The sequence below is a fragment of the Taeniopygia guttata genome, chromosome 32 (genome assembly GCF_048771995.1).
Source record: "Taeniopygia guttata chromosome 32, bTaeGut7.mat, whole genome shotgun sequence".
Taxonomy (NCBI): domain Eukaryota; kingdom Metazoa; phylum Chordata; class Aves; order Passeriformes; family Estrildidae; genus Taeniopygia; species Taeniopygia guttata.
In genome coordinates, this window is record NC_133057.1 from 2,244 (window position 1) to 24,672 (window position 22,429).

Below are 22,429 nucleotides of genomic sequence, written 5' to 3' on the forward strand. Positions count from 1 at the left end.
CCTAACCCTAACCCTAACCCTAACCCTAACCCTAACCCTAACCCTAACCCTAACCCTAACCCTAACCCTAACCCTAACCCTAACCCTAACCCTAACCCTAACCCTAACCCTAACCCTAACCCTAACCCTAACCCTAACCCTAACCCTAACCCTAACCCTAACCCTAACCCTAACCCTAACCCTAACCCTAACCCTAACCCTAACCCTAACCCTAACCCTAACCCTAACCCTAACCCTAACCCTAACCCTAACCCTAACCCTAACCCTAACCCTAACCCTAACCCTAACCCTAACCCTAACCCTAACCCTAACCCTAACCCTAACCCAAACCCTAACCCTAACCCTAACCCTAACCCTAACCCTAACCCTAACCCTAACCCTAACCCTAACCCTAACCCTAACCCTAACCCTAACCCTAACCCTAACCCTAACCCTAACCCTAACCCTAACCCTAACCCTAACCCTAACCCTAACCCTAACCCTAACCCTAACCCTAACCCTAACCCTAACCCTAACCCTAACCCTAACCCTAACCCTAACCCTAACCCTAACCCTAACCCTAACCCTAACCCTAACCCTAACCCTAACCCTAACCCTAACCCTAACCCTAACCCTAACCCTAACCCTAACCCTAACCCTAACCCTAACCCTAACCCTAACCCTAACCCTAACCCTAACCCTAACCCTAACCCTAACCCTAACCCTAACCCTAACCCTAACCCTAACCCTAACCCTAACCCTAACCCTAACCCTAACCCTAACCCTAACCCTAACCCTAACCCTAACCCTAACCCTAACCCTAACCCTAACCCTAACCCTAACCCTAACCCTAACCCTAACCCTAACCCTAACCCTAACCCTAACCCTAACCCTAACCCTAACCCTAACCCTAACCCTAACCCTAACCCTAACCCTAACCCTAACCCTAACCCTAACCCTAACCCTAACCCTAACCCTAACCCTAACCCTAACCCTAACCCTAACCCTAACCCTAACCCTAACCCTAACCCTAACCCTAACCCTAACCCTAACCCTAACCCTAACCCTAACCCTAACCCTAACCCTAACCCTAACCCTAACCCTAACCCTAACCCTAACCCTAACCCTAACCCTAACCCTAACCCTAACCCTAACCCTAACCCTAACCCTAACCCTAACCCTAACCCTAACCCTAACCCTAACCCTAACCCTAACCCTAACCCTAACCCTAACCCTAACCCTAACCCTAACCCTAACCCTAACCCTAACCCTAACCCTAACCCTAACCCTAACCCTAACCCTAACCCTAACCCTAACCCTAACCCTAACCCTAACCCTAACCCTAACCCTAACCCTAACCCTAACCCTAACCCTAACCCTAACCCTAACCCTAACCCTAACCCTAACCCTAACCCTAACCCTAACCCTAACCCTAACCCTAACCCTAACCCTAACCCTAACCCTAACCCTAACCCTAACCCTAACCTAACCCTAACCCTAACCCTAACCCTAACCCTAACCCTAACCCTAACCCTAACCCTAACCCTAACCCTAACCCTAACCCTAACCCTAACCCTAACCCTAACCCTAACCCTAACCCTAACCCTAACCCTAACCCTAACCCTAACCCTAACCCTAACCCTAACCCTAACCCTAACCCTAACCCTAACCCTAACCCTAACCCCTAACCCTAACCCCTAACCCCTAACCCTAACCCCTAACCCTAACCCCTAACCCTAACCCCTAACCCTAACCCTAACCCTAACCCTAACCCCTAACCCTAACCCTAACCCCTAACCCCTAACCCTAACCCTAACCCCTAACCCCTAACCCCTAACCCTAACCCCTAACCCTAACCCTAATGGCCCTAACCCTAACCCTAATGGCCCTAACCCTAATGGCCCTAACCCTAACCCTAATGGCCCTAACCCTAACCCTAATGGCCCTAACCCTAACCCCTAACCCTAACGGCCCTAACCCTAACCCTAATAGGGGAGGGGTTAGGGGGCGGGGTAGTGGGAGGGGTCAGGTGAGGGGGTGGGGAGGTGTCAGGGTGATGTGAGGGGGTGGGACTACCTAGTAGACCCCTCCCCTAGATGCCCTATATGTGTATATATATATATAAAAAAAGAAGAAAAAATATATGTCCGGTGCAGCAGTAGAAAATTTGATGCTCCCAGGGAGTAAATAGTTTTCTTCTTAAAGTTTTTTTTTTTTTTTTTTTAATTTACTCCCTGGGAGCATGGATTTTCTACTGCTGCTTTTCTATTCTAAAAGTAGAAAGGAAGAGAAAAAGAGGAAGAGAGAAAGAGAGAGAGAGGAGGAGAGAGTGAGAAGAAGAAGAGGAGACAAGAAGAAGAGGAGAGAGGGAGAAGATGAAGAAGAGGAGAGAGGGAGAAGATGAAGAAGAGGAGAGAGGGAGAAGAACAAGAAGAGGAGAGAGGGAGAAGAACAAGAAGAGGAGAGAGGGAGAAGAACAAGAAGAGGAGAGAGGGAGAAGAACAAGAAGAGGAGAGATGGAGAAGATGAAGAAGAGGAGAGAGGGAGAAGAACAAGAACAAGTGGAGACAAGGAGAAAAAGAAGCAAAAGAAGAGAGAGTAAGTAGAAGAAAACAAAGTGAGAAGAAGAAAAAGAGGAGAGTGTGAGAAGAACAGGAGAGAGTGGGAAGAAAGAGAGAAACAAATAACAGGAAGAAGAGTAAAAAGAAGAAAACACAGCAAGAAAAAGAAGACTTAGAGAGAAAGAGAAACCAAAAAAGTTAGATTGGAAAGACAAAGGAGGAGAAAGGGAGAAGGAAAGGGGAGTAAGGAGAAAAACAGAGTGAAAGACAAAGAGAAAAGGAAACACTTGAAGTGAAAGAGAAAAGGAAATGGAGAGACATGACAAAGAAGAAATAGAGGTAAAAGCCTACAGGAAAAAAGAAATAGAGAGACAGGATTAAAGATAGGGTTCAAGAGAGAAATATAGAAAGACACTTAAAAAGACAAAATAGTTAAAGTTGGACAAAACAGGAAGAAGGGTTAAAGTTAGAAACAAGGGAAATGATAGCAAGGGTTACAAAGACAAAGGCTGACAAACTTAAAGAAAAAAAAGAAGAAAACACAGTGAAAGCTATATTCAAAGAGACAGATAAATGGAGATGAGGAAATACACATAGAAGAATGGGAGAAAAAGACAAGGTTAGAGGGAAATAGGATTAGAGAAATGCAGAGATGGTGTTAGAAACAGGAACAAAGGAAAACAGAGCCAGAGACAAAGAGAAACAGTTAGATGTGGAAGTACAAAGTGAAGAATAGACTGAAGAGGAAAGTAAGAGGCAAAGGGAGAAATAGGGTGAAAATGATATGACACAACCACACCAAAGAAAGACAGGAGACAAATGGAGGGCGGGGCAGAGGGGTAAGGGGTATCATTATTGGGGCTGATTCATCTTTATTAATTTAATTTTTAATTTCAATTACAGGGAAACAATGTATACAAATGTTCGTACAGACACAAATACAACTAAAAAATACATCATAACTAAGCACAAAAGTACAAGTCTAATTTACATACAGCAGAATACATCAAAAGACAAGAACAACTTCAAATACAGAACAATACAATGTACTACAAGCCAAATACATAATGACACAATATAACCGTGTCTCTGCTGCGGAAAAGTCCGTTACGCTTTTACTGTTACACGCACCCGGAACGAAAACAGCTCGCAACACTCATGCAACTTGCACGCCCCATTCAGGTTACACACAAACTCACCTTCACACTCACACGAACTGCTTTGTGATACCCGAGTCATCGTCCCTCCTCGGGAACATGGTTCCCAGGAGACTCCCAAAAAATCCTCCTGCCTGACGAAAACCCCGGTCCCGGGACGGTCCACGCCGTAACTTTGGCGATGAATGTCGCCTCGCTGACCGGCCGGGACCAAGGAAAAAAAAACCCAGCCGGGGGGAAAAAAAAAAACCCCCCGGCTGGGGATTTTTTATTCTAAATTTAAAAATGAGTTGAAAAACCTGAAAGGCAAAGGCCATACACACAAGGTTAGAACCACTCAACACACAAACACACACACAGCCCTCCTTCAGCTTACACACAAACCCACCCTTGCTCTCATCTCAACCGCTCGGCTAAGACCTGGCAGACGACACGCACTCGCAACGCTCCTCGGGAACGTGGTTCCCGGGAGACTACCGAAAAATCCTCCTGCCTGACGAAAACCCCGGTCCCGGGACGGTCCGCGCCCTAACTTTGGCGATGAATGTCGCCTCGCTGACCGGCCGGGACCGAGGAAAAAAAAACCCAGCCGGGGGGAAAAAAAAAAAACCCCCCGGCTGGGGATTTTTTATTCTAAGTTTAAAAATGAGTTGAAAAACCTGAAAGGCAAAGGCCATACACACAAGGTTAGAACCACTCAACACACACACACAGACACGCCTGCAGATGCAAGCTCACGCAAACTCTCACAGACAGACACAGACAATCACACTCTCTTCTACTGACACGGTGAATGCCACCCTTACGTGAAACACTACGCCGAAAGATATGCTTCGACGCATCTTATGACCGCGGCTCCTCGATGTCAATTGGTAGATTCCAGGAAATTCTGTAGGGACCCGGGAACCTGCAAGACAATGGAGGCGGTCAATGACTGACTATCTGACAGCCAGGAGCTATACCCACTCTGGGCCCATCAGTGTTGTACCCGAAACCCCACAGAAGACAGATGAACTGCAAAGTTTTACAACTGCTCTACCTAAGCCTGACTGTGTGCCCGAGCAGGGCAGCTCCGATCGTAATTGCACAACAGAGGCGCGCACAACATAAGCCAATGTAGGTACATACAATATGAGTACTCACAACATAAGCCAATAGAGGTACATACAACATAAGCACATACAATATAAGCCGACATAGGCAGGCGCAACATAAGCACATACAATATAAGCCGACATAGGCAGGCGCAACATAAGCACATAGAATATAAGCCGACATAGGCAGGCGCAACATAAGCACATACAATATAAGCCGACATAGGCAGGCGCAACATAAGCACATACAATACAAGATGACATAGGCAGGCGCAACATAATCACATACAATATAAGATGACATAGGCAGGCGCAACATAAGCACATACAATACAAGATGACATAGGCAGGCGCAACATAATCACATACAATATAAGCCGACATAGGCAGGCGCAACATAAGCACATACAATATAAGCCGACAGAGATACGATATAACTGAGGACTTGACATAAATCTCCAGAAGATTAATTTTTGAACCCTATATCCTTTCAAAAAGCAGAAGCTACAGAACTACTGTGGTCACATGATGAGGATCTAATACATTCCATATAGAAGTCCCAGAGAATGGCTACCAAATGTGACAAGGACGATGGATGAGAACATCTTGTGTACATCTTCTCGTCCCAGAAAGTAAATATGTAAAGATGCCGGAATAAGTGATATCCGGGAAGGTACGTGAGAAAACTATGGCCGATACGGCGCAGAATGAGGCCGCTAAAGCACGGCAATGCGGCAAAGACCTATGACGCAGACGACGTGACACAGACAGAAGTGCAAACTGCCTGGCAGTTTCACCTTATGGACCCGAGATTCCTAGCCCAAGATGAGCCGTGGGCTGATGATGCCAAAGGAAAGAAAGCCCTACGGCACTAGCACATGATGATGAAATGTAACTCCTCTCAAGATGTTAGTGCCAAAGCACTTAAGAGGAAGCCTAAGAAGATCAGTAGGCCTAGAGAAGGAAGCGATGACTATGGGGTGACCGTGGCGCCAGTTCCGGACGTGAAGGCGGGCTCCGCGAGTGAAAAGATCCACGATGACGTCGAGAGTCGAAGAAGGCCGCCGCCGCGAGCCTCGCGAGAACCCGGAGACCGATCGGAACTGCCCTGCCTGGCAAAGACCCTGGTGAGGCTGAGGAAAAACCCTCTCCCTTTGCTTCCGAGGGACCCGTCCCGCTATGGGCCTCTCCTCTAAGCTAAAACCAAATTGTCTCCTGTGATAGTAAAAGTTTTGCCCCTTCTCCCACCTACTGGCCCCAGCACTTAGCTTTTGCGAGACGACCGGATGGAATCCAATGTCAGTCGGATGCGGGCGGCGACACGGTCTCTACGTCCGCTTCGGTGCTGCCGTTTCCAAACTTCAGCTACGTGCCTCTTCACAGTACCTAAGATAAAACAGAAAATTGAACTAGTGCCCACCAAAAGAGGAATCCCCGGAACTCTTACACACCGCTGCTCCGGCTCACCTGAAATCTTGACTCCACAGGCTGCCTGGAGGATACCTGCAAAATGAAAAGGTACACGCTTAACATGCTGCTGCATAATGGACACCTATGAGTCACCGTGCCTAAATGCCAACTCACCAGCTCGCCTCTGTTCCTTCACATGCCTAGGGCAGTGACAGCACCTGCAAAAAAACAAAGCTAAAAAACCCACACTGAGATACTGTGAAAACACCATCCCCCTGAACCAAAAAGTACACCCACGCGGACCTGACAATTGCACCCACCTGGCCTCGGATATCTGGACCAGAGGCATCTTGCAAGATGAGTGCCTACAATAAAACAAAGTAACCAAGATTGGATGCTTAGAATTGCACCAGAAATTGAGACAAGAGCCAGAACAACAGCTTCTGTTCACTGCTCACCTGGCACACTGGGCCTTGACTGCTCCTAGCTGCCTGGAATTCCTAAAATTAAAGACAAAGACAAGCGCTGTAACACAGTCACCAGGTAGGCTTCCCCTACCAACACAAACAATGACTGACCTTCTCAGGGAAACCCCCTGAGCACAGCAGGGCACACTGCCACAGAGTTAATCCATCTGCATCTGAAAGAAAGTTGGGAGAAAACTCAAACAGCTGTTTGTTAATAACCTGTTAATAACTTAACAAGTCAAAACATCTAGTCTAAATTAAGGAATACTATCTTGAATGCAACTACATGCCCCACGCAAAACTGCAAATCTCTAGGACTGGTGCAATTACAGCAGGCTGTAAAGCAGGGCAGAGCAGCTCTGGGAGAAATACGTGCAGGCACCCGTGATGCAGGACAGGACGTGACAAACGACAGGACAGGAGAGGGAGAGAGAGGTTTGCACAAGAAGAAGGTCTGCAAAGACCAAGAGACCCAAACAACCAAGAGTGCACCAGACACAAGTGACAGGACACACACCAGAACTGCTCTGCCCTGTGCACCTCAGCACTGAGATCAAAAGAAACACTTTCCCTTCAGCTGGCCTAAGGAGACGCTTCTTAGACATCCCCGTATCCAAAACTGACTCAAAAACCCCTCCTGGGGACTCCCAACCTGGCACCTCGCTTCCATCCCCTCTGTGGGTTGTAGCCCTTGACTTATCTTGCGCATATCTGGGGATGCAAATCCCTGTTGGCTGCAGAAGAAGGCCGTCTGCCTGTCTGGTAAGTTCCAACTGTCACCGCTTGGCCTGCCAAGAGAAAGAAAACCAAACATCAGTGCACAGCCTTAAGAGCACATGGGCCAAAACCTGATAATTTTGCTACTCACCATCCTCCTCAGAATGCCCGGGTTCTTGGCCTGCACGCTCCGGGTGTGGTTGGATTCTGATGCCATCATTGCAGGGCACACCTAGGTTAAGGGGAGACAATGCTGAAACTCGAGAGGACTCTCACTCCTCCTCCCTACCTCCCCGACTCACCACAACTCCTTGGCCACTGCTCTGGGCTACCAGGATGGGACCTTGAAGTGCAAAATCAGTAGGCTTCATCACAGGGTGCTGTAATACTTCCAGAGGGCTCATAAGTGCAGCAAACCCAGTCCATCAGCCAGCTGCTGACAGGGGCTTAGCATACTCCCAGTGGATTCCCTAAAGCACAAAAACAAGAATGGATGATTACAGTTGCACCAAAAACTGAAACCTTAGCAAGAACAACTGCTTCTGTCCACTGCTCACCTGGCACACTGGGCTTTGACTGCTGCTATCTGCCTGGACCTCCTAAAAATAAAGGCACAGAACAGGGCTGGAACAGATTCACCATTTATGCTTCCCCTGTAAATGCAAACAATGACTGACCAGCTCATGGGAAGTTCCTCATCCAGGACTGGTGCCCTTTGCCACCGATTTGTACTGTCTGCATCTGAAAGGAAGTTAGGACTAATGTCAAAATGCTGCAGGATAACTTAACAGTACCAAGCATGTTATGTCAATCTCCTAATAAAATCTGGAGCCCAGCTGCAACCTGCATTACTAATTTCAAGTCCCCAGGACTTGTGCTATTACAGGCTACACAGCAGGGCAGAGCAGCTCCGGTACAAATATGTGCAGACACCCGTGACACAGGACAGGACATGACAAACCAGGAGACAGAACAGGGAGGGAGAGCTTTTGATGAGAAGAAAGGACTGAGAGACCCAAAGAACACAGAGTGCACCAGAGACAAGTGACAGGACACACACCAGAACTGCTCTGCCCTGCGCACCTCAGCACTGAGATCAAAACAGACACTTTCCCTTCAGCTGGCCTAAGGAGACGCTTCTTAGACATCCCCGTATCCAAAACTGACTCAAAAACCCCTCCCGGGGAGTCCCAACCTGGCACCTCGCTTCCATCCCCTCTGTGGGTTGTAGCCCTTGACTTATCTTGCGCATATCTGGGGATGCAGATCCCTGTTGGCTACAGAAGAAGGCCGTCTGCCTGTCTGGTAAGTTCCAACTGTCACCTCTTGGCCTGCCAAGAGAAAGAAAACCAAACATCAGTGCACAGCCTTAAGAGCACATGGGCCAAAACCTGATAATTTTGCTACTCACCATCCTCCTCAGAATGCCCGGGTTCTTGGCCTGCACGCTCCGGGTGTGGTTGGATTCTGATGCCATCATTGCAGGGCACACCTAGGTTAAGGGGAGACAATGCTGAAACTCGAGAGGACTCTCACTCCTCCTCCCTACCTCCCCGACTCACCACAACTCCTTGGCCACTGCTCTGGGCTACCAGGATGGGACCTTGAAGTGCAAAATCAGTAGGCTTCATCACAGGGTCCTGTAATACTTCCAGAGGGCTCATAAGTGCAGCAAACCCAGTCCATCAGCCAGCTGCTGACAGGGGCTTAGCATACTCCCAGTGGATTCCCTAAAGCACAAAAACAAGAATGGATGATTACAGTTGCACCAAAAACTGAAACCTTAGCAAGAACAACTGCTTCTGTCCACTGCTCACCTGGCACACTGGGCCTTGACTGCTGCTATCTGCCTGGACCTCCTAAAAATAAAGGCACAGAACAGGGCTGGAACAGATTCACCATTTATGCTTCCCCTGTAAATGCAAACAATGACTGACCAGCTCATGGGAAGTTCCTCATCCAGGACTGGTGCCCTTTGCCACCGATTTGTACTGTCTGCATCTGAAAGGAAGTTAGGACTAATGTCAAAATGCTGCAGGATAACTTAACAGTACCAAGCATGTTATGTCAATCTCCTAATAAAATCTGGAGCCCAGCTGCAACCTGCATTACTAATTTCAAGTCCCCAGGACTTGTGCTATTACAGGCTACACAGCAGGGCAGAGCAGCTCCGGGACAAATATGTGCAGACACCCGTGACACAGGACAGGACATGAAAAACCAGGAGACAGAACAGGGAGGGAGAGCTTTTGATGAGAAGAAAGGACTGAGAGACCCAAAGAACACAGAGTGCACCAGAGAAAAGTGACAGAACACACACCAGAACTGCTCTGCCCTGTGCATCTCAGCACTGTGATCAAAACAGACACTTTTCCTTTAGCTGGCCTAAGGAGACGCTTCTAGGACATCCTCATCTCCAAAACTAACTCAAAAACCCCTCCCGGGGAGTCCCAACCTGGCACCTCGCTTCCATGCCCTCTGTGGGTTGTAGCCCTTGACTTATCTTGCACATATCTGGGGATCCAAATCTCCATCGGGTGCAGAACGAGGCCTCCTGCCTGTCTGGGAAACTCCAGTTGTCACCAGGCTGTTCTCTCTTGGTCTGCCAAGACAAAGAAAACCAAACATCAGTGCACAACCGTAACAGCACAATGGCCAAAACCTGACAATTCTGCTACTCACCATTCTCCTCAGAATGGTCGGGCCACACACCGCAGGCGTGCTTGGAGGCCGACAGCATCATCTCAGGGTACACCTAGATTAAGTGGAGAAAGGGTGACATGGCATTGCTGAAACTTGAGTGGACTCTCACTCCTCCTCCCTACCTCCCTGACTCACCACAACTCCTTGGCCACTGTTCTGGGTTACCACGATGGGACCTTGAAATGTAAAATCAGTAGGCTTCATCACAGGGTCCTGTAATACTTCCAGAGGACTCACAAGCACAACAAACCCAGTCCATCAGCCAGCTGGTGACAGGGGATATGCAAACTCCCAGTGGATTCCCTAAAGCACAAAAACAAGAATGGATGCTTACAGTTGCACCAAAAACTGAAACCTGAGCAAGAACAACTGCTTCTCTCCACTGCTCACCTGGCACACTGGGCCTTCACTGCTGCTATCTGCCTGGACCTCCTAAAAATAAAGGCAAAGAACACCACTGTAACAGAGTCACCACTTAGGCTGCTTCCCCTGTAAATGCAAACAATGACTGACCAGCTCATGGGAAGTTCCTCATCCAGGACTGGTGCCCTTTGCCACCAATTTGTACTGTCTGCATCTGAAAGGAAGTTAGGACTAATGTCAAAATGCTGCAGGACAACTTAACAGTACCAAACATGTTATGTCAATCTCCTAATAAAATCTGGAGCCCAGCTGCAACCTGCATTACTAATTTCAAGTCCCCAGGACTTGTGCTATTACAGGCTACACAGCAGGGCAGAGCAGCTCCGGTACAAATATGTGCAGACACCCGTGACACAGGACAGGACATGACAAACCAGGAGACAGAACAGGGAGGGAGAGCTTTTGATGAGAAGAAAGGACTGAGAGACCCAAAGAACACAGAGTGCACCAGAGACAAGTGACAGGACACACACCAGAACTGCTCTGCCCTGCACACCTCAGCACTGAGATCAAAACAGACACTTTCCCTTCAGCTGGCCTAAGGAGACGCTTCTTAGACATCCCCGTATCCAAAACTGACTCAAAAACCCCTCCCGGGGAGTCCCAACCTGGCACCTCGCTTCCATCCCCTCTGTGGGTTGTAGCCCTTGACTTATCTTGCGCATATCTGGGGATGCAAATCCCTGTTGGCTGCAGAAGAAGGCCGTCTGCCTGTCTGGTAAGTTCCAACTGTCACCTCTTGGCCTGCCAAGAGAAAGAAAACCAAACATCAGTGCACAGCCTTAAGAGCACATGGGCCAAAACCTGATAATTTTGCTACTCACCATCCTCCTCAGAATGCCCGGGTTCTTGGCCTGCACGCTCCGGGTGTGGTTGGATTCTGATGCCATCATTGCAGGGCACACCTAGGTTAAGGGGAGACAATGCTGAAACTCGAGAGGACTCTCACTCCTCCTCCCTACCTCCCCGACTCACCACAACTCCTTGGCCACTGCTCTGGGCTACCAGGATGGGACCTTGAAGTGCAAAATCAGAAGGCTTCATCACAGGGTCCTGTAATACTTCCAGAGGGCTCATATGTGCAGGAAACCCAGTCCATCAGCCAGCTGGTGACAGGGGCTTAGCATACTCCCAGTGGATTCCCTAAAGCACAAAAACAAGAATGGATGATTACAGTTGCACCAAAAACTGAAACCTTAGCAAGAACAACTGCTTCTGTCCACTGCTCACCTGGCACACTGGGCTTTGACTGCTGCTATCTGCCTGGACCTCCTAAAAATAAAGACAAAAAACAGGGCTGTAACAGAGTCACCATTTAGTCTTCCCCTACAAATGCAAACAATGACTGACCTACTCATGGGAAGTTCCTCACCCAGGATTGCGGCCATCTGCTACTGATTTGAGCTGTCTGTACCTGAAAAGAAGTTAGGACTAGTGTCAAACAGCTGCAGGAAAACTTAACAACACCAAAAATGTTATGTCAATCTCCGAATAAAATCTGGAGCCCAACTACACCCAGCATTACTAATTTCAAGTCCCCAGGACTTGTGCTATTACAGGGTACGCAGCAGGGCAGAGCAGCTCTAGGACAAATATGTGCAGACACCCGTGACACAGGACAGGACATGACAAACAAGGGGACAGGCCAGGGAGAGAGAGCTTTTGATGAGAAGAAAGGACCGAGAGACCCAAAGAACACAGAGTGCACCAGAGACAAGTGACAGAACACACACCAGAACTACTCTGCCCTGTGCATCTCAGCACTGAGATCAAAACAGACACTCTTCCTTTAGCTGGCTTAAGTACACACTTCTTGGACATCCTCATCACCAAAACTAACTCAAAAACCCCTCCTGGGGAGTCCCAACCTAGCACCTCTCTTCCTTCCCCTCTGTGGGTTGTAGCCCTTGACTTATCTTGCACATATCTGGGGATTCAAATCCCCATCGGGTGCAGAAGGGGGCCACTACTCCCAGCCCCAGGCCGCGGCCCTGACTTATCTTTTGGATGATTGGAAATGCGAATCCACGTTGGACCTGAAATGAGTCTGCCTCGGAGGGGATCTCCTGTTAGCCTCTTAGTCAGCTAGAATAAAGAACAGGAAAATCAATGGTTGAGTTTAGTGTTATGTGGGCCAAATCCCAGCAAGTCAGATACTTATCCTCTCCTGAGTGTGCCTGGGTGCTCAAGTCTCCAGCTCCATCCCTAGTCTAAGGTTTGGCTGTTATTATGAGTAGCACCTGGTTTAGAGAGGCAAAGTTACATGGCATTTCTGTGAGTTCAGTGGATGAGCTTGAGTGCTGTATGACACACGGATGCCTCTGCTATGCTTGTGAAAAGCCTTGCAAATAGACACCATTTCTCACCCTACTGCCTGCAAAACCCCACCACAATAACTCTTAACTGGGTACCTTGCTCACTCTCCCACTCCTAGTCCCAATCCTCAACTCACCTGAAACCTCAATCTCAGACATCATCTTTGACACAGGGCAGATCCCTTTTGGAACATAATCACTCTGCTGAAAAAATGTTGTACTCGACGCAACCTGGAATTACAGGAAGTTGCACTCCTCCTAAAAAAGAAAACAAAACATGTCAGAGATTACAGAAGCACTTCACAACCCCTGAATGCACAACCCCAAATCATTAATTTAAATACTACCTGTGTTCAGTGTTGTTTTCCTCACAGTATCTTCAAAGCCTCTGTTGCATTAGAAGCCCAAAAGCACCTGCAGAGAGCAATCTAAGCTAAAAGAGCCTCTTCACAAAAATGAGAGGAGAGCTCTTACCCCAGTGGATCCCAGAGAGGGAATGAAGCCCCTTGGCAGAGGCTGGGGTTAATATACCCCTGATTGGGTCCGCCTCTCATTCCCATGACACCCAGGAAAAGGGAGGGGCCAAACCCCACTGGGTATAAAAGCCCTCAGAGCAGCTGTGGCTGTTTGGCTCCTCTGATTTGAATTCAAGGGGAGTAATGGGATTCATATAGAAGAAAACTCTTCAGGGAAATAACAGCACTTTCTTTTTTGCTACAACTACTTGGAGCAAAAGGGCAAGGAAACTGGTAAGAAATAAAGCTTTGTTCTTTAGGCAGCATATCCAGATAAGTTGGGTAATTTGCTGTTAACTTATATTATGCCTCAGTGACTACTAAGTAGTACTCAACCTGAGACTAAGGGTGGAGAAGAATACTAATTCTATGAACAGTCCAAGTCTCCTTGGGGCTACTAATTAGGACTAACTACATTATAAATAAAAAAAAGGAAAAAAAAACAGCTTCCTGGGCAGCATCAAGGTTAAGTACATGCTAGGCTTGCCTTTCCCTGAGATATTTAGTCCTAGGGCACAGAAAGAAGTGCCCTGAAAAGTAGTTTTAAACCCTTAAAATGCTGAAAAAGCATTCTAGAAGAGCCTCCTTCAAGTGAATTCCTTTAAATGAGGAAATAGGGAAATTGCCTCCACTGAAAGGGATGTAATGGCAAATAAATAGCTTCTGTCCTTTAGTTTAATTCCCTAGAATATTGGGAAAAGAGAGGTTTTCCTCACTTTAAGTCTCTCCAGTGATGAAGACACAGGGATTTTCCACTCAATCCAAACCCTTAAGAAAGAGGGATAGCTGGGCTTCCCCCTCAATTTAAGCCTTAGGACAACAAAAAGAGTTACCCTTAATTCATGCCCATAAAAAGCATTGTCAAGGTTTCCCCTTCTCTTTAAACTGGAAAATAATGGAAAATGGGGATTCCCTGTCAATTGACACCTCTAACAGCATAGAAAAGGCAGAGACTATTTCAACTGAGACCATTAAAATTGCAGGGGAAGTGGATTCCCTCATGATTTGAACACAAGAAATATTGGAAAAGGAAGCTTTTTCCCATAATTTAAACCCCTTCTCTCTTCATAACCTCCCTCTTTTCTGGGAGTGCTTTGGAAGGTCTGGGGGTTCTAGGGAGAGGCTGACACAATAGAAGGGGAAAGCTGAAAGCTCTCCCATGGAACCCCACATACTGCCCGGCCTGCTCAGGTGCTGCCCCTTGGCAAGAGGGCTCTTCCCTTGGCATTTTCTGAAAAGGATGCTCCGTGCCCAGGTGGCTCTGGCTGCTCCCCAGTCCCTGCTGGATGTTCCAACCATAGCTCCTGGAGAACGCCTAGGATACCCCTGTTAGCTCCTCTGGATTAGAAGCTCCCTGTGCAGGTGTGTACAGGTACCTGCAGTGAAAGCAGTTTGTAGGGCTCCCCTGGACTGTCAGGGCAGCACAATTATGAGGTGGGGGCAGCTCCTGTCTGGGACTTATCCTTCGATGTTCGGATTTTTTGCACTCAGCTGCCCGCTCAGGGCCACAGGAGTCGGAGCGCAAACATCGGCTCTTTTCCCTGGGAAAGAAAACTCACCAGTCCAGGTTCCTGATGTCAGTTTGTAGAGCTCTTTTTGGACTCTCAGGGCAGCAGAAGTATGAGGTGGGGGCGGCTCCTGTCTGGGACTTATCCTTCGATGTTCGGATTTTTTGCGGTCAGCTGCCGGCTCAGGGCCACAGGACTCGGAGCGCAAACATCGGCCCTTTTCCCTGGGAAAAAAAACTCACCAGTCCAGGTTCCTGATGTCAGTTTGTAGGGCTCCCCTGGGACTGCCAGGGCAGCACAAGTATGAGGTGGGGGCAGCTCCTGTCTGGGACTTATCCTTCGATGTTCGGATTTTTTGCGGTCAGCTGCCGGCTCAGGGCCACAGGACTCGGAGCGCAAACATCGGCTCTTTTCCCTGGGAAAAAAAACTCACCAGTCCAGGTTCCTGATGTCAGTTTGTAGGGCTCCCCTGGGACTGCCAGGGCAGCACAAGTATGAGGTGGGGGCAGCTCCTGTCTGGGACTTATCCTTCGATGTTCGGATTTTTTGCACTCAGCTGCCCGCTCAGGGCCACAGGAGTCGGAGCGCAAACATCGGCTCTTTTCCCTGGGAAAGAAAACTCACCAGTCCAGGTTCCTGATGTCAGTTTGTAGAGCTCTTTTTGGACTCTCAGGGCAGCAGAAGTATGAGGTGGGGGCAGCTCCTGTCTGGGACTTATCCTTCGATGTTCGGATTTTTTGCACTCAGCTGCCGGCTCAGGGCCACAGGATTCGGAGCGCAAACATCGGCTCTTTTCCCTGGGAAAAAAAACTCACCAGTCCAGGTTCCTGATGTCAGTTTGTAGGGCTCCCCTGGGACTGTCAGGGCAGCACAAGTATGAGGTGGGGGCAGCTCCTGTCTGGGACTTATCCTTCGATGTTCAGATTTTTTGCACTCAGCTGCCGGCTCAGGGCCACAGGACTCGGAGCGCAAACATCGGCTCTTTTCCCTGGGAAAGAAAACTCACCAGTCCAGGTTCCTGATGTCAGTTTGTAGGGCTCCCCTGGGACTGTCAGGGCAGCACAAGTATGAGGTGGGGGCAGCTCCTGTCTGGGACTTATCCTTCGATGTTCGGATTTTTTGCACTCAGCTGCCGGCTGAGGGCCACAGGACTCGGAGCGCAAACATCGGCTCTTTTCCCTGGGAAAGAAAACTGACCAGTCCAGGTTCCTGATGTCAGTTTGTAGGGCTCCCCTGGGACTGTCAGGGCAGCACAAGTATGAGGTGGGGGCAGCTCCTGTCTGGGACTTATCCTTCGATGTTCGGATTTTTTGCGGTCAGCTGCCGGCTCAGTGCCACAGGACTCGGAGCGCAAACATCGGCTCTTTTCCCTGGGAAAAAAAACTCACCAGTCCAGGTTCCTGATGTCAGTTTGTAGGGCTCCCCTGGGACTGTCAGGGTAGCACAAGTATGAGGTGGGGGCAGCTCCTGTCTGGGACTTATCCTTCGATGTTCGGATTTTTTGCACTCAGCTGCCGGCTCAGGGCCACAGGACTCGGAGCGCAAACATCGGCTCTTTTCCCTGGGAAAGAAAACTCACCAGTCCAGGTTCCTGATGTCAGTTTGTAGAGCTCTTTTTGGACTCTCAGGGCAGCACAAGTATGAGGTGGGGGCAGCTCCTGTCTGGGACTTATCCTTCGATGTTCGGATTTTTTGCGGTCAGCTGCCGGCTCAGGGCCACAGGACTCGGAGCGCAAACATCGGATCTTTTCCCTGGGGAAAAAAACTCACCAGTCCAGGTTCCTGATGTCAGTTTGTAGGGCTCCCCTGGGACTGTCAGGGTAGCACAAGTATGAGGTGGGGGCAGATCCTGTCTGGGACTTATCCTTCGATGTTCCGATTTTTTGCGGTCAGCTGCCGGCTCAGGGCCACAGGACTTGGAGCGCAAACATCGGCTCTTTTCCCTGGGAAAGAAAACTCACCAGTCCAGGTTCCTGATGTCAGTTTGTAGAGCTCTTTTTGGACTCTCAGGGCAGCACAAGTATGAGGTGGGGGCAGCTCCTGTCTTGGACTTATCCTTCGATGTTCGGATTTTTTGCGGTCAGCTGCCCGCTCAGGGCCACAGGATTCGGAGCGCAAACATCGGCTCTTTTCCCTGGGAAAAAAAACTCACCAGTCCAGGTTCCTGATGTCAGTTTGTAGGGCTCCCCTGGGACTGTCAGGGCAGCACAAGTATGAGGTGGGGGCAGCTCCTGTCTGGGACTTATCCTTCGATGTTCGGATTTTTTGCAGTCAGCTGCCGCCTCAGGGCCACAGGACTCGGAGCGCAAACATCGGCTCTTTTCCCTGGGAAAGAAAACTCACCAGTCCAGGTTCCTGATGTCAGTTTGTAGGGCTCCCCTGGGACTGTCAGGGCAGCACAAGTATGAGGTGGGGGCAGCTCCTGTCTGGGACTTATCCTTCGATGTTCGGATTTTTTGCAGTCAGCTGCCGGCTCAGGGCCACAGGACTCGGAGCGCAAACATCGGCTATTTCCCTGGGAAAGAAAACTCACCAGTCCAGGTTCCTGATGTCAGTTTGTAGGGCTCCCCTGGGACTGTCAGGGCAGCAGAAGTATGAGGTGGGGGCAGCTCCTGTCTGGGACTTATCCTTCGATGTTCGGATTTTTTGCGGTCAGCTGCCGGCTCAGGGCCACAGGACTCAGAGCACAAACATCGGCTCTTTTCCCTGGGAAAGAAAACTCACCAGTCCAGGTTCCTGATGTCAGTTTGTAGGGCTCCCCTGGGACTGTCAGGGCAGCACAAGTATGAGGTGGGGGCAGCTCCTGTCTGGGACTTATCCTTCGATGTTCGGATTTTTTGCACTCAGCTGCCGGCTCAGGGCCACAGGACTCGGAGCGCAAACATCGGCTCTTTTCCCTGGGAAAGAAAACTCACCAGTCCAGGTTCCTGATGTCAGTTTGTAGGGCTCCCCTGGGACTGTCAGGGCAGCACAAGTATGAGGTGGGGGCAGCTCCTGTCTGGGACTTATCCTTCGATGTTCGGATTTTTTGCACTCAGCTGCCGGCTGAGGGCCACAGGACTCGGAGCGCAAACATCGGCTCTTTTCCCTGGGAAAGAAAACTGACCAGTCCAGGTTCCTGATGTCAGTTTGTAGGGCTCCCCTGGGACTGTCAGGGCAGCACAAGTATGAGGTGGGGGCAGCTCCTGTCTGGGACTTATCCTTCGATGTTCGGATTTTTTGCAGTCAGCTGCCGGCTCAGGGCCACAGGACTCGGAGCGCAAACATCGGCTCTTTTCCCTGGGAAAAAAAACTCACCAGTCCAGGTTCCTGATGTCAGTTTGTAGGGCTCCCCTGGGACTGTCAGGGTAGCACAAGTATGAGGTGGGGGCAGCTCCTGTCTGGGACTTATCCTTCGATGTTCGGATTTTTTGCACTCAGCTGCCGGCTCAGGGCCACAGGACTCGGAGCGCAAACATCGGCTCTTTTCCCTGGGAAAGAAAACTCACCAGTCCAGGTTCCTGATGTCAGTTTGTAGAGCTCTTTTTGGACTCTCAGGGCAGCACAAGTATGAGGTGGGGGCAGCTCCTGTCTGGGACTTATCCTTCGATGTTCGGATTTTTTGCGGTCAGCTGCCGGCTCAGGGCCACAGGACTCGGAGCGCAAACATCGGATCTTTTCCCTGGGGAAAAAAAATCACCAGTCCAGGTTCCTGATGTCAGTTTGTAGGGCTCCCCTGGGACTGTCAGGGTAGCACAAGTATGAGGTGGGGGCAGCTCCTGTCTGGGACTTATCCTTCGATGTTCGGATTTTTTGCGGTCAGCTGCCGGCTCAGGGCCACAGGACTTGGAGCGCAAACATCGGCTCTTTTCCCTGGGAAAAAAAACTCACCAGTCCAGGTTCCTGATGTCAGTTTGTAGAGCTCTTTTTGGACTCTCAGGGCAGCACAAGTATGAGGTGGGGGCAGCTCCTGTCTTGGACTTATCCTTCGATGTTCGGATTTTTTGCGGTCAGCTGCCCGCTCAGGGCCACAGGATTCGGAGCGCAAACATCGGCTCTTTTCCCTGGGAAAAAAAACTCACCAGTCCAGGTTCCTGATGTCAGTTTGTAGGGCTCCCCTGGGACTGTCAGGGCAGCACAAGTATGAGGTGGGGGCAGCTCCTGTCTGGGACTTATCCTTCGATGTTCGGATTTTTTGCAGTCAGCTGCCCGCTCAGGGCCACAGGACTCGGAGCGCAAACATCGGCTCTTTTCCCTGGGAAAGAAAACTCACCAGTCCAGGTTCCTGATGTCAGTTTGTAGGGCTCCCCTGGGACTGTCAGGGCAGCACAAGTATGAGGTGGGGGCAGCTCCTGTCTGGGACTTATCCTTCGATGTTCGGATTTTTTGCAGTCAGCTGCCGGCTCAGGGCCACAGGACTCGGAGCGCAAACATCGGCTCTTTTCCCTGGGAAAGAAAACTCACCAGTCCAGGTTCCTGATGTCAGTTTGTAGGGCTCCCCTGGGACTGTCAGGGCAGCACAAGTATGAGGTGGGGGCAGCTCCTGTCTGGGACTTATCCTTCGATGTTCCGATTTTTTGCGGTCAGCTGCCGGCTCAGGGCCACAGGACTCAGAGCACAAACATCGGCTCTTTTCCCTGGGAAAGAAAACTCACCAGTCCAGGTTCCTGATGTCAGTTTGTAGGGCTCCCCTGGGACTGTCAGGGCAGCACAAGTATGAGGTGGGGGCAGCTCCTGTCTGGGACTTATCCTTCGATGTTCGGATTTTTTGCACTCAGCTGCCGGCTCAGGGCCACAGGACTCGGAGCGCAAACATCGGCTCTTTTCCCTGGGAAAGAAAACTCACCAGTCCAGGTTCCTGATGTCAGTTTGTAGGGCTCCCCTGGGACTCTCAGGGCAGCACAAGTATGAGGTGGGGGCAGCTCCTGTCTGGGACTTATCCTTCGATGTTCCGATTTTTTGCGGTCAGCTGCCGGCTCAGGGCCACAGGACTCGGAGCGCAAACATCGGCCCTTTTCCCTGGGAAAAAAAACTCACCAGTCCAGGTTCCTGATGTCAGTTTGTAGGACTCCCCTGGGACTGTCAGGGTAGCACAATTATGAGGTGGGGGCAGCTCCTGTCTGGGACTTATCCTTCGATGTTCGGATTTTTTGCACTCAGATGCCGGCTCAGGGCCACAGGACTCGGAGCGCAAACATCGGCTCTTTTCCCTGGGAAAAAAAACTCACCAGTCCAGGTTCCTGATGTCAGTTTGTAGGGCTCCCCTGGGACTGTCAGGGCAGCACAAGTATGAGGTGGGGGCAGCTCCTGTCTGGGACTTATCCTTCGATGTTCGGATTTTTTGCACTCAGCTGCCCGCTCAGGGCCACAGGAGTCGGAGCGCAAACATCGGCTCTTTTCCCTGGGAAAGAAAACTCACCAGTCCAGGTTCCTGATGTCAGTTTGTAGAGCTCTTTTTGGACTCTCAGGGCAGCAGAAGTATGAGGTGGGGGCAGCTCCTGTCTGGGACTTATCCTTCGATGTTCGGATTTTTTGCACTCAGCTGCCGGCTGAGGGCCACAGGACTCGGAGCGCAAACATCGGCTCTTTTCCCTGGGAAAGAAAACTGACCAGTCCAGGTTCCTGATGTCAGTTTGTAGGGCTCCCCTGGGACTGTCAGGGCAGCACAAGTATGAGGTGGGGGCAGCTCCTGTCTGGGACTTATCCTTCGATGTTCGGATTTTTTGCGGTCAGCTGCCGGCTCAGGGCCACAGGACTCGGAGCGCAAACATCGGATCTTTTCCCTGGGGAAAAAAACTCACCAGTCCAGGTTCCTGATGTCAGTTTGTAGGGCTCCCCTGGGACTGTCAGGGTAGCACAAGTATGAGGTGGGGGCAGATCCTGTCTGGGACTTATCCTTCGATGTTCCGATTTTTTGCGGTCAGCTGCCGGCTCAGGGCCACAGGACTTGGAGCGCAAACATCGGCTCTTTTCCCTGGGAAAGAAAACTCACCAGTCCAGGTTCCTGATGTCAGTTTGTAGAGCTCTTTTTGGACTCTCAGGGCAGCACAAGTATGAGGTGGGGGCAGCTCCTGTCTTGGACTTATCCTTCGATGTTCGGATTTTTTGCGGTCAGCTGCCCGCTCAGGGCCACAGGATTCGGAGCGCAAACATCGGCTCTTTTCCCTGGGAAAAAAAACTCACCAGTCCAGGTTCCTGATGTCAGTTTGTAGGGCTCCCCTGGGACTGTCAGGGCAGCACAAGTATGAGGTGGGGGCAGCTCCTGTCTGGGACTTATCCTTCGATGTTCGGATTTTTTGCAGTCAGCTGCCGCCTCAGGGCCACAGGACTCGGAGCGCAAACATCGGCTCTTTTCCCTGGGAAAGAAAACTCACCAGTCCAGGTTCCTGATGTCAGTTTGTAGGGCTCCCCTGGGACTGTCAGGGCAGCACAAGTATGAGGTGGGGGCAGCTCCTGTCTGGGACTTATCCTTCGATGTTCGGATTTTTTGCAGTCAGCTGCCGGCTCAGGGCCACAGGACTCGGAGCGCAAACATCGGCTATTTCCCTGGGAAAGAAAACTCACCAGTCCAGGTTCCTGATGTCAGTTTGTAGGGCTCCCCTGGGACTGTCAGGGCAGCACAAGTATGAGGTGGGGGCAGCTCCTGTCTGGGACTTATCCTTCGATGTTCGGATTTTTTGCGGTCAGCTGCCGGCTCAGGGCCACAGGATTCGGAGCGCAAACATCGGCTCTTTACCCTGGGAAAAAAAACTCACCAGTCCAGGTTCCTGATGTCAGTTTGTAGGGCTCCCCTGGGACTGTCAGGGCAGCACAAGTATGAGGTGGGGGCAGCTCCTGTCTGGGACTTATCCTTCGATGTTCGGATTTTTTGCACTCAGCTGCCCGCTCAGGGCCACAGGACTCGGAGCGCAAACATCGGCTCTTTTCCCTGGGAAAGAAAACTCACCAGTCCAGGTTCCTGATGTCAGTTTGTAGGGCTCCCCTGGGACTGTCAGGGCAGCACAAGTATGAGGTGGGGGCAGCTCCTGTCTGGGACTTATCCTTCGATGTTCCGATTTTTTGCGGTCAGCTGCCAGCTCAGGGCGACAGGACTCGGAGCGCAAACATCGGCTCTTTTCCCTGTGAAAAAAAACTCACCAGTCCAGGTTCCTGATGTCAGTTTGTAGGGCTCCCCTGGGACTGTCAGGGCAGCACAAGTATGAGGTGGGGGCAGCTCCTGTCTGGGACTTATCCTTCGATGTTCGGATTTTTTGCACTCAGCTGCCGGCTCAGGGCCACAGGACTCGGAGCGCAAACATCGGCTCTTTTCCCTGGGAAAGAAAACTCACCAGTCCAGGTTCCTGATGTCAGTTTGTAGAGCTCTTTTTGGACTCTCAGGGCAGCAGAAGTATGAGGTGGGGGCAGCTCCTGTCTGGGACTTATCCTTCGATGTTCGGATTTTTTGCGGTCAGCTGCCGGCTCAGGGCCACAGTATTCAAAGCGCAAACATCGGCTCTTTTCCCTGGGAAAAAAAACTCACCAGTCCAGGTTCCTGATGTCAGTTTGTAGGGCTCCCCTGGGACTGTCAGGGCAGCACAAGTATGAGGTGGGGGCAGCTCCTG

At 50.3% G+C, this 22,429-nt stretch overlaps 1 long non-coding RNA gene across 2 annotated transcripts; it reads right to left on the reverse strand.

The window, feature by feature from the left end:
- Positions 1-9,619: 9,619 nt before the first annotated feature.
- LOC140681196 (uncharacterized) lies at positions 9,620-11,250 on the reverse strand. 2 transcript variants are annotated; one of them, XR_012052433.1, is made up of 4 exons: positions 10,602-11,250; positions 10,479-10,520; positions 10,224-10,391; positions 9,620-10,140 (listed from the first exon to the last, which is right to left on the reverse strand). It is a non-coding gene; the product is annotated as an uncharacterized lncRNA (long non-coding RNA). The 2 variants fall into 2 exon arrangements; XR_012052432.1 differs by having other exon boundaries at positions 9,620-10,391.
- Between the last annotated feature and the right edge of the window lie 11,179 nt (positions 11,251-22,429).